We start from the raw sequence: 13,168 nt of genomic DNA on the forward strand, positions 1-13,168 counted from the left end.
TGCAACTTTAATAACCGGCTGGGGTCCTTGTGAGTCGTTCCCATGGGTTTCCTCAGGTTTGAGATTAACGTGGAACGGAAGTGAGTGACCTGAAAGATGGATAAAGAATGACGTGGTCAGCACTTTGGCAAGAGGCTAGCCGTTCCTGTGAAATCCCAGCACGGACAATGCGCTCGCACGTGGACCCACTCTGGGCTTCTCATAGGAGAGATGGCATGATCGGCGTGAAGGGCTCGTTCACGCTGCAGCCAGGACACGCTGACACATGCTGACGCACACACAAAATCCGAACCCGAAACCCTGAACCTGGAAATGCCGCCACAGAGCTCCGCTTTCGAAAAACCCGGAGCAGCACCAGGCATATCAACACGAATAAAGTTGGAGAATCTTTGAACAGTCTTCATAAGCCTTTCCACTGCAGACACCAGGACTGCTTTCCCAGAACTGTGCGTCGCTGCGGCTAATCTTTGCATTGCTATCTTGGCTGCCTTCTAGGTGAAAACGCTTGACAAAATGAATCGTCTGCTCAGTAATTCATGCCACACAGTTTAAAACGTAGTAGCAGACGAAGGAGGGATAATGGCAGCATTCTGAAGTAGCCGAGTCCAGCCACGTCGCAGAAAAAGGGAATTCACCTGGGAATCCGACTTTCATATTTGCCCCCAAAAAAGCAAGCAGAATGAAAACAGCAGGTCTGTGGCGGCTCAGTGATGTTTGCTGGTGACCCTGCTCTACCCCTGGCCCTTAGCTGAGCAGCCCCACTGAGGGGAGATAATTAGTCCTTATTAGAGCATGGCTGTCTGATCCTCTCCTGAAACCTCCCCCCCCACACACACACACACACATACACACACACTCACACCCCACCACTACCACCCCACACGCACGCACACTCGCATACGTGTAACCAGGAAACAGCTCCGCTCTGCAGGAGGAAGACTGCTGGCTACAGAGCAACCATGCAGCGCCGCGAGGAAACGGTGACAAACTGCAGCCAGCTGCATGCAGAGAGAGAGAGAGAGAGAGAGAGAGAGAGAGAGAGAGAGAGAGAGAGAGAGAGAGAGAGAGAGAGAGAGAGAGAGAGAGAGAGAGAGAGAGAGAGAGAGAGAGAAGAGATGGGAAAGAGAGGAAGATGGGAAGACACTGTGTGAGGGACTGATTTGACTGAAGTTATGTGTGTACTGTGCACGCATATTACTGTGTACAATGGCTGTGAACAAAGGACTGTGCAGAATTAATTGACAGGTGTGGAATTGCTGTTATGCAATTTGAGACTGTTAGAAGTGCCTTTCCTCTTTCAGGTTTTTAGACACTATGGAAACACACACTTCACAAACACATATGTACGCAAACACACACACATACACACTCTGCCACTACACTGTCTATCTGGGTAGCTATATACAGGCACTACCCAGCACAGACTGCAGCCCGGGGCAACTCCACTTAAACGATCTTCGCGGGGCTCATAACAAAACAGCTGCACTGAAGCAGAAACATGCTCAAAGCAAGAGAGAAAAACAAACAGAAAGATGGACAGAGAGAGGGAAGGAGAGAGACAGCGAAAGGCAAAAATCCAGACAGAAGACAGACATGACACCGCGCATGTGTCCCATAGGACAGGCTAGGTGCAGTGGCCACCTGCGTCGGCATCGCTGGGTCTTGTGCTTCCAGACCGCTTCGCTGCGTGCCCAGCCGCGTGTCTCGTCCCCTCTACACCCCGTCAGTGTGGCCAATGCTCTCTTTTCCACGGGTGTCATCTCTTCCCCGGAAACATATGTGAGCTGCCGGCATTAGCAGCTCCTCCCAGCCGGGCAGGGCCGGCGTGCAGCCTGAACGTCCTCCGATAGGGCCCAGGCTGGAGCAGTAACCAGGCTCTTACAGCACCGCGGGTGTAGATGCTGAGGTCTGCACCCATCTGCTCACCTCCACACACACACACACAAACACGCACGCACGCACACACACGTGCACACAAACATCCACCCACGCACGCAAACTGACAGACTGCGTTCGTTTAACTCGAGGATGAGGGCTGGTAGCAACTGCCCCAGTGGTCATTACACGCACGCAAAACACTAACCCTGCTGAACGCAGATTAGAAGCAGTTGCATGATGGGATTTTAGGCTGCTCGCCTCGCGATGGCAAAACGCTGCTGACATTTTGGGAATTTAAGAAATCAGGGTTGGCGCCTTGAACTGGACGCAGTGACATTGGAGAGGAATCGTTACTTTCTCATGCAACAGCAGATGCCAGGGACGAGAAGATGGCGGGCTGTGGATTTTTCCCCCGCAGCGCAACAAACAAAGTCAGCTCTGCCAAGATCGCTAAATGGAATTCATCTTTCTCACATGTAGGCAATATATAGTGTGTGTGTGTGCGTGTGGTTGTTTCTGCAAGGTGGGTGGATGGATGGGTTGAGAAGGAGACCTTCCACCCTTCCAAGGTACAGTTGATCGCAGGTCTTCTCCAGAGCTAGGCCAACACGCTGCATTTTCACAGTGAGCTCAGGCGTCTTTGCCAAAAGTTGCACCTACAACATGAACTCCAGATGGCTATGAGTAGTTATGCATTCTAATCCTTCATAATCCTACCTGCTAACCCTAGAATACCTGACTAATCTAATGACCCTAATCATTTACCCTTAATTGCGCCAGATTACATGTGTAGGACTTTCCATGCGTAGGATTTTCTGAGTCTGACGTGCCTTCCAGGCAGAAGGGAGACAAGCTGTTTCTCATCTTTACTTGGGGAGAAAGAGTGATCTGTCTTGCAAACGCAACCATGAGGCAGTATCTCAAGCCCATACATGGGTCCACGTGTATACACTGAGAGATGCCCAGGTAAGAGCATCTCCGCCCTCACCGTGTACCAGCATGGGGAGGAAGCTGTCCAGAGAGGTGCAGGTACCCTGCATGCCACCACAGCATCAGAGTGAAAACTGGAAGGGATCACCGCACCACTAGACGACGCACATCCGTTCTGTTCCAGCATTGGTAGCTCAGTGCTTAAGGTACTTGACTTGCAATCAGAAGGTTGTTGGTTCAAGCCCCCCCACTGCCAAATTGCTTATATTCAGTCATAATTGTAAGTCACCTTGGATAAAAGTGTCAGCTAAATGCCATAAATGTGCAGCCATCCTGGTTTGTGGTGGTCAAATAAGTGCATTGCATTGTGTACTCTTTCCCAAATCACTGGTTTACAGGTGATCTGGCAGTTTAACATAGTTCAGATGAAGTGCACTTTATGCTTTTATCCTGGACAGTCACCCTCCATGACAAACACCAGCGCCATGGCAACCAGCGTTAGAAACCGTGGGAACGGGTAACACGAGGCTATTTTGGATCACGTGGTTCCAACATGGCCTGCGTGGCGTGCGGGCAGGCGGGCAGCGGCTGGTGCGTGGCAGGAACAGGCTGTGCAGCAGGCAGCCAGCAGCAGCCTGGCGAAGGAGACAGGAAGTGCGGCTCGCGGAGACAGATGGACGCCCATCCTGAGGAGACACGCCTGTCTTTACAGCGCTCCGAGCCGTAACTTCTCCTCCTGGGGGAGGCGCGAGAGGAAAAGGGAGGAGGGGGTGAGGTGAGACGAGCTCGCCGTTCTGCACAGACCCTCCAGGTCCGTCCCCGCAGCCGGATCGTCGGGAGCACACGGCGAGAGGGAAGTGGGGATGTGGGAGGGGCTTTGCACCTCCGACACCCTGGTGCTGTTTCCTCAGGTGAGGATGGCAGCACAGCTGGAACAGGGCGAGGTGACAACAGCTGCATGGCAAAGCGGCCGCGACCGAGGAAATGTGAACGGGAGAGCAGACGGAAAAGCCGCACCTCATCCGGGATGAGCCGCACCTCATCCACGCTGACCTTGACCTCAGAGGACGCGTCCGCCGAGAGAGCGTAGCATAGCGGGAGCCTCGGGACAGGCCAACGGCTCCCGACGCTAAAGGGTGGTGCCTACGATGACATTATTCGGTATGCAATACTGCGAGGCGGCCGTATTGTGCCTAACGCTGTTGTTTTCATATTAGAGGGTTGCAGGCCAGCCACTGCAGTCAAACGCCACTGCATACAGTGCGGACGCCCCGAGAGCTCGCGGCTCTGGGCAGGGATGGGCACCTCCTCCCCTCACCGGCCCAGGTGGGTAGTCTCACCTCGCTCTGTGCAGATGGCATTCGGAATGCAGAGGCAATGCATGAAACCGCAAGCCTGGTCACTGCATCACAGAGGGAACGAGAAAACGTCTCCTGCCAAGGTGCGAGAAGGGGGCGGGGGGGGGGGGTGTTGAGAAAGAGAGAGAGAGAGAGAGAGAGAGAGAGAGGAGCGAGAGAGTGAGAGCGATAGAAGGGGAGGCGGCGGCCGCGCGCTACAGCTGGTGTGGAATTCGCCAACGTGTAGAGCTCCTCGACAACTTCACAGGCTGCAGAGAGGAGCTTTAAAGCGCCCGCATGGTCCCTGCAGCACAGCTTTAGAGGAGCTCCTCTCCACCCAGCCTGCCAGCTGCTGCTGGGGCCACCAGCATGTGTGTGTGTGTGTGTGTGTGTGTGTGTGTGTGTGTGTGTGTGTGTGTGTGTGTGTGTGCGCGCGCGTGCACGTGTGTGCGCGCACACAAGCGTGCGAGATAAATCTGTGCAAGTGCGAGAAGAAGAAACAGTGACAGAAGCCTAAATGAGTGCAAAAACTGAAACCCAAATTTGGAGCACAAAGAGAACATAGAGAACATGGGGAATTTAGAGGACAAGGGAATTTAGAGGACAAGGGAATTTTTAATTTTCTGGGCAGACTGAGTGAATCAGTGTTTCACTGTGATATTTTTACTATGACATATTTATCTGTGCAGAATTCCTAAAGATAGCAAGCACTGTACATGAAGGAAGGAAAGAGACAGAAAAGGGACTGAGAAAAACAAGCATGTACCGCAGTAGCACAATCCCCAGTGTTGAGGTAGATCATAAGGGTGTAATGAATGCAAAAGAAACCGCACCTCTGCAGGAGGTCATTTAGCCCAGGTGATCACCTCACTGTCAGGTTAGCATCATCCTCGGGAGCTGCAGCCTTCTCTGACAAACACGCTAAGCTCACAGCCGATCTTGCACTTACACAAAGACTGTTAAGTGCGGCAGGCTGGGTATACACGGATCTGTTCATATAGTTCCTGGAATGTTGGAATGTGCTGATGAGGATGGGATTCTATTAAGGACATCAGTGGATCTGATTTGATCTTCATGCACATTTTGCTCCACTTTGGTTTTCGTCAAACCGCTCTGCCGTGCTGCGGCTGGGACCGCAGCGTAGGAGCGTTTCCGAGCGGCTAGGCCATGAAAGTGAGTTCTCGGCGGTGCGGCGGTCCTTTCACGACCTCTCTGGGAACGTTTACACTTCCGCTAGGGGACATCCAGCTCCTCTCACCAGGGTGAGATCCACTTTGTACTCTCCCGCTACATCTGTTCTAGCCTTTGGAGCCAGAAAGAGAACCAGATAACACCAGAGAGGCTTTTGATTTACAGTAGTGACATGTCTGACCAGCTCTCTGCTGAGAGAGGCATATGGAGGAAAAAGACCAAACCTATTTCATGACATAAACAATAGGACAATTTTCTATGAGAGAATTGAAATAGAAATAGAATAGAATAGAATTTTCAATGACAGAATTACTATATTCTGTACAATACCTTAATGACTTGTTAACTGAAGTGCATTTGGATAAAAGCAAGTACTTACAAAAATATTGGCAACATTACAGTTGTGTGTTACAGTTGAAATAAGGAACAGCAGTAAGTCTGTTCAGCAGAGCAACGCAGGAGAGAGAGAGAGAGAGAGAGAGAATGGGGTTTGACACCCAGGCCATCTGCCCTTTCCCCGAAGTCTGCTGCTCAGGCTGTGCAGGGCTTGATGTAGGTCTGCTTCCCCTTACACACACCCACGCACACACGCGTGCATGCATGTATGCTTATGCACATGCACAGGCAAGCACTTAGCCAGTAAAACCTCAACAGCTCGGGAGGCGAGCCCCAACTCCAACCCAGCTTCCCACCACCAAAGCCCTGCGCCTCCCCCGCCAAGCGAGGCCAGAGTCCCGGTAGGATGCCCAGCAGCATCCTACCAACACCAGCACACTCACGGACGTAATGAACGGGGAGCGGAGATGTCGAGCCCTTATTCCATTGTGTCATGCTCTCACGCTGAGGCCCTCAGGGCACATGGCATTCGTATGGCTCTAAAGAGCGGAAGAATGACTCAACACTGGCTAAGCGCAATACATAGGAACCCCATACAGAGGTGACGCATGACTCTCAAATACACAAACAAAGCTCACTGTAGAAAAATCATTATTTCTGATGTTATTTCTGAAGGAAACGTTGAATGTCTGTGCCAGAGGAGTCAGTACTCTTTATTTGAGCACTTTAAGACAATTAAATCCTAATTATGACTAATTGCATATATTTTACTTCACTACTCGTGCAGATTTTCCAGGGCCCTTTTTATTTTTACTAAGCATAATTGGCAGTAATTATGATTTTATTTGAGTATAACTTGACTGAAATATTTTTCTTGTCATCGTCCCTTAGAATGTCAGATTTCATATCAATGACACTGATACAGTACTTGTTACTGGACGCAATAATAACTCCATACAGTAAGCAAAAACTTATATCTAAAGTTCTTGACAGATAGATAAATAGATAGATGCCATATATATGTGTATGCCACCCCCCACGGTTTAGACTAAAATGAGCGAATGAGTTTCATGCTGTGATGTCATCACACTGAGCCTATTGATGAGTGTGGACCACCTGCAGTGACCACCTGGTTTCTTTGTTAAGGGCCTCTATTGTTGTCAGCAGTGCATGTGCTTTTCACTCGTCGTTTTCTTTCCACCAAAGACACCAATCAACCATTTTGCATCACTTTTTTGCCCCTAGGAGCGCACGTGTCCACGTGATCGCCAAGTGACCAGTGCGTGCCAAGCCAGGTGCCATCTTTTGGGGCGGGCGCGGCGCACGGCTGCCTGGCAGTCCTGCTGATTGGGTTGCTCTGCGTGGTGCAGGCGTGAGGCGTCCAGCTGTCCTGCAGGCCCTGTTTGCAGCTGCTTTTCCAAAAGACGCTGCAGCCCTAATCATTATCTTAGGTGCTATTGTGCAGACAGAGCACTTCTGCCTCTGTGTCTGTCTGTGTGTGTCTCTCTGTGTTTGTGTGTGTGTGCCTGTGTGTGTGTGTGTGTGTGTGTGTGTGTGTGTGTGTGTGTGTGTGTGTGTGTGCACGTGCGTGCGTGTGTGTGTGTGTGTGTGTGTCTTTTGTGACAAGACAGATTGCTATATCTGTGTTTAAAGGAGCAGTGCCAGAGGTATCTTGGTGTCAGCCAATGGGGAAAGAGAGACCCATGACAGCTGTTTTGACCCGCATAACTTTAAAAGACACGTCTGTGCTCAGCTACAAATGGAGTGTGTCTTGTGTCTCCTTTATTTACAAAGACATGAGTGCACACACACACACACACACACGTGTACATGCACCTGCACACACACACACACACATACACACACACACACGCATACACACACACACGTACACCCACGCATGGAGCCAGATGGGCTTCCATGTTAACGCTTCATTCGACGATAAAGCACCCTCAATCTGGACAGATTTCTCGTTCCTGTTAAAACCCGTCTGCAGGCTGCTCACATTCTGCACCAAGACCACCTTCTTTCTTTTAAGCCGAGATGGTGTAAAGAGACCGAGGGAGCTGCTGTCCTGTCTTCCTGTGCCAGGCGCTTATGAATGTGCCTTAGCCTGCCGCATTCGAACAAGTCCAACAATCGACCATCTGACCACAGGCCTGCCTCTGGAACCGTCGGCCACGGCAGACCACGTGACCTGCCGATGCCGAACTCCGAACCGGGGGGCAGAACCAGGAGTGAAGCGGGTGGGCCAGACCCATAGACGGCAGTGGAGGTCGACCAGCTACCTCTTTAGAGCCAGGGCCTCCCGTGAAAGCTCCCTCTATGTCTTTGGTCATCCTGCTGAGGAAGCAGAACCACGAGACAAATTCCAGTAGTCGCCGCCCCATTCACTATTCATTCCAGTACTCGGTAGCTCCATATGGATCTGGTCCTGTTGCTGGGCCATTTTATTCCCCCCCACCCATGCATTCCTGGGATTGACGTGATAATGAAGCGGAGGAGGAGAGAAGCCGTTCCCATTCGGAAAGCGCGTGAGACTTCTGGGCTCCAGGCTTTCTCCCACTGTCCGGCGCCCGGCTCGTCCGGGACCGGGGTCAGGGGTCGCGGCGCTCCCGGCCAGGCCCGGAACCGCTACGAGCAGCATGGGCTTCTGTGTAATGACAGGTCATTGGTCTTGATCTGCTTTATTACAGGCCCTCTTCTCTTCTGCGTCCCCTCTGGCCAGTGAGCCACAGTCCCACACAGCACAGACCTCCACTAACCCCCCCATAAATACAGTAGGAAAAAAGGGGTTTATGATGTAGTCCCGCAGGACAAATCATAAATATTACACCCATAGTATTTAATTTTCCATTCTGGATTAAAACCATGTGTGCCATTGCACACATGGGTGTAGCTTTGCTTTGAAAAGTGCTGTGGACAAGATGTTGCAGTCAATTCAGCTGCCCTTCAAATTCACTGAAACTGGTGCTGGGACTGAAAGGAAGAGTTTCACGAAATGTTTTGTTTCCACATTTGTCAAGCCTGTCGGCACTGAACAACATAACAGCTATCAGCACTGTGGTGTTAAATATAGCTGTAGTACAAGTGTTTTCTATTTCTTCTGACTAAAAAATCATTTGTTCAGTTTCACGAAATGTCAGTTGTGATATATTTGTAAAAAATAAGTACGAACATTTTCTGATTCTGGCAGTAGGAACATAATACCGAGAGTGAGCGACACACCTCCACAGCTCTGTGCAGGGTGTCAGGGAGAGTGGCACAGAGTGGGCCGGCATTCTGTCCCGTCTCACACCCCCTTTTCTGCTTGCAGGCACTGACCGTGGAGGATGGCAGACCTGTAAGGCGGTAGGCCTGTAAGGCACCTTGCCAAGGCCCCGGGCCCTCTGGGAACGAAGCGCTCCAGGAGGCCCCTAACACATGGTAGAGACCCCACCCAGATCGCCGATGTCAGTCAGCCTTTGTCTCTGGAAATGCAGCCCCCCAACCATACATGATGCCGCATTGAACCACTATCAAAGAGGCCCTCGAAATTCCACAGAGCCTCATTACCATAGTTTGAATAATTCATGTGGCATTGAAGTGGGGGGGGAGTGGGCAGCTTTGAACAAATAATGAGAAACACAACTTCCATCAGCATGCGCATTCCCTGTTCCCAAGGGTGTGCACCTCGACGAAGAACACCATGCAGGAATCAATACGGCATGACATTAGCTTTTACGATACGCTCCGGACTGCACATGCTGTTAGGGGCAGTGCTGTTGCGGGGCAGAACAATTTCAGCCATCCTCTTTAGAGGCACTCCGAGTTATGGTGAACCCAGCAGTATGTTAATAAAAGGCCTCCACTAATTAGGCGTACCGAAATCAGGGCACATCTCAGACAGGCAGAGAGCAGCACCACTTCAGACTACCACTTTCTCAGTCTGATAAACAAGCGGAATCGCTTCAGCTCCGCAGTTATAGTGCAACACACTCTGGCCAGTGCCAAACGGCCGTCGACAGAGGCAATGACGTTTTGCTTCATCTCTTAACGCTGCCACGAACGCACCCTGATTAAAACTAACAAACTGTTGATTCTAGCATGGGGGAACGTTGCTTTAATTGCATTTGCAGGGCTGGAACACTTGGATAAATAGATTACCTGCTGAATGTGATCCCCCTGCTCTTGTGAAACACTGGCACCCCGCCAGCTGATCCTTCCTGTGCTCCACTAAATGATACATGAAAACCCAGATGAGTGTTCAGCTGCACGTCACCACCTTGACAACCTCTCTAGAATTCACAACCACATAAAATGAGCCTAATGGGGTTTATAGCACCACCACCATATGATACTACTGATTGGACAGGCGCAGCAAACAGGTATGGAAGTGGGCTGCTTTAAAGGACAGCATCACTTCTACCACAGTGGCTGTGCAGAGGTCCGTATGTAACAAACTAAATGCAGCCAGAAGAGACAGTAATATCTTTAAGCTCAATAATCCACCTTAAAAACCTGACAACTCCTTCACGATAATGCATTAGATTGTAACATTCCATCAGAATCTCATTCAGTTAAAGCATAATTTATTCACAGTGCTTCCCTTTAATTCCAGATTTGGCATGGGTGTATGAAAGCCAGTACTTTAACTCCATTAGCTTGTTACTCCTATCAGTCACAATAATCTACAATTCTAATATACTGGTGATGCTCACACACATGCTAGTTGTATGTTCTGATAAAGTCACTCCATTCAGGTGTCGGTACAAATGTTTCGTTCAGCTGATGGAGTAAATTTCTAGTTAAGCAGTCTGTTTGTTTCTCAACAACAAGGACAAGCCAGTATAAGCAAGCCACAATGTGCATAACACTTTATGACATAACTCAGGAGTATTTGCCAGGTGTTCCTGAGGTTGCATAGCTGTTGCATGCTGGACAGAAAAATAAAAGCCAGTAAATGTATTTTTGTGAAAATGGTGACAAGTAAAAGCAAATCAAACAGTGAAAAATCTCGGGCGTGGTGCGTGCCGATGGATCAGGTAAGGTTAGGTTTTGACTTCTCGCTTAACTTGCAGTTTCCAGTTCTGTTTCAACTCAAAAGGAGTGACCCACGCTGGCCCACTCTTCCCACTGTGCTATATAAAGAGACGAGGATTGAGTAAGAGCTCGAGGAGAGCTAAACCCAGTGAGGAAGTGGCGCCAGAGAAACCTGCTGTTTCCCACCGACAGAGCCAGGCCACGCAGTGCTAGCCGACGGACCCTGAGAACAAAGCCAGGGAAGTCGGAGTGGCAAATGCTACCACAAAAACCAACCAGTTGCAGGCTGATGGCGGATCAGATAGTGTCAGGAGGTTTCAGATCTCCTACAAAACTCTCGATTCCTGTGTGACACTTGAGACTGTGGTGCTCAGGCCATGAAAGGAGCCTTTCAGGATTCAACTTCCCTAATGAGTGTGTCTCTTCTGTATTTACTCTGCAGCCTTCTAGGCCTTCAGAGACAAAAAAACCTTCCTTTTCTTTAACAGCAGACACGGTGCTGGTCATAATTACATCGGGCAAATGATATCAGGAAATAATGAAACGGCTTTTGGTATCCTATTTGTGGAAATTGGTATTTTCCACATTTAAAATGCCTCTGTATGGATCTCTGGAGATTTCCTGCAAATTACTGCAATTCGACTCACATTTCTCACAGTTATATAACAATAACAAGGTCACTTCAAATTTTGCACACCAAAGCTTGCCTTTATGTCACCAAGCTATCTTTTGTTTGTATCTTTGTTCCATAGGATGTGCATGATTATTTTCGTTATGAAAGAGATATTGAGTGTCACATTAAAGTCTCACAATGCTACTGATCTTACCCAAGTATTATAAAAGGAGCACGACACTTTTATCTCTGACTTCAACTTTATCTCGCGTTTTTGTTTCCTTATGAAACGTGTTAAGCCTTAACAGATTCGGAAAGGTTAACTAGGGTGGCGATGGAGCCCCATTGACGCAACGTTTAATACTTAACACTGCATCTAAAACCGCGATTAATAGTCCCGCAAGTGGAAGTGTTGAAAGCTAACCACGCTGAACGGTAACGTTTGGCGACCCCCGGTCCTGGGGCTCCGCCAACGCCACGCCCACGGGCTCCGCGTCTGTACAAGAGTCGCGCGCCACGCGTTTACTTGCTGCACGCGACGAGCGCGTGGGAACGTGCTCGGGCTCCAGCGGAGGAGCTTTTTTTTGTTGTTTGTTTGGGTTTTTTTTTTTTTTTTTTTTTTTTTTGCTCGGGAGGTGCGGAGATCGGCGCGCACAAACCAGCGCTCTTCGCCGCAGACCCATGACTCGGTGGATCGGACGCCGACGAGGAGAGAAAATCCGGTCAAAAACGAACGTCGTTTTTTAATTATAGACGAACGCGCTGCGGGGATTCGGACTAGACGGGACTATTTGGACACGTCGGCAAAGTTTTGCGCGAATTTAGACTAAGACATACGATGAGCCCACTGCAGACTTATAAAATGTTAACGAGACGATTCGTTGAATTTATGCAAGAATCCCCCCCCCCCCCCCCCCCAACAAAACAGGGCTAAAGTTTAAACGCGTTCCGAATAGGCACGGCGTTAGTTTTGTCGCTGTAGAGCCACGACAAAATAATAGTGTTATGGGTTTATATGTAAAGATGATTAGAGGGCGGGTAAAGATTTCTTCCAGAGCGAACGGCTCCTTGGGGAAAAATAAGTGTAGCTAGCTAGTTTTCAGGGAATTCCCATTCCCTTTGGTTTTGCTGAAGTGGGAGAGTGAAGGAGATGTGTGCAGCTGCAGTGAGCTGGAACAGCGTGGTAGGCGGTGCAGACACTCTGACGCCGGCCCCCGGAGAACTCTTCAACGTTCTGGCAACTTTATCGTGGGTTTTTTGGCATCTTCCTACTCAAAAGAAGCGTGTGCGACAAGGAAAATGTAACTTTCAATACAGATATCTTTAAGCACTCCAAGTTAGGACCACTGGAAACAGCCGATTGAGGCACTGTGGCTGCAACATTTGGCCAAAGAAAAATATCTACGAGACGCATCTTAGGTTTAGGCGATCGTGATCCACGAACAAAGTCGAGTGGAATAGTAAAAACTCCAATCGACTGGAATGGTTTTTTGTTTGTTTTTTTTCATGCGTAATTACGCAAACCAGCACTATCTAAAGGTGTCAGCCGTGTGGGTTCGCTGTGTGTAGGATAGCGTGACCGAAGGTAACTTAAGGCAAACTACGTTATATCACCTGGTTTCTTTTAAATGTGGCCATTGTTGTCTCTTCTTGCACAGCTCTGAAAGGACGACAAGTTTTCTAAGTTAAATGTAACCCAAGAAATGCAAATCGACGCAGGTGTGCGGGCCCCGGAGCGCAGGAGGGCTGAGGTGACGAGCTGAACTCCGATCTCTCAGCACTCGGGCCCATTGATCAGCTGAGAACCAGCGCTAAGTGACGGCCCCCGTCGCCATGGCAGCCGCCCGAACGGCGCCGCGAG

The sequence above is a fragment of the Electrophorus electricus genome, chromosome 10, assembly GCF_041902795.1.
Source record: "Electrophorus electricus isolate QZ-2024a chromosome 10, ASM4190279v1, whole genome shotgun sequence".
NCBI classification, from domain to species: domain Eukaryota; kingdom Metazoa; phylum Chordata; class Actinopteri; order Gymnotiformes; family Gymnotidae; genus Electrophorus; species Electrophorus electricus.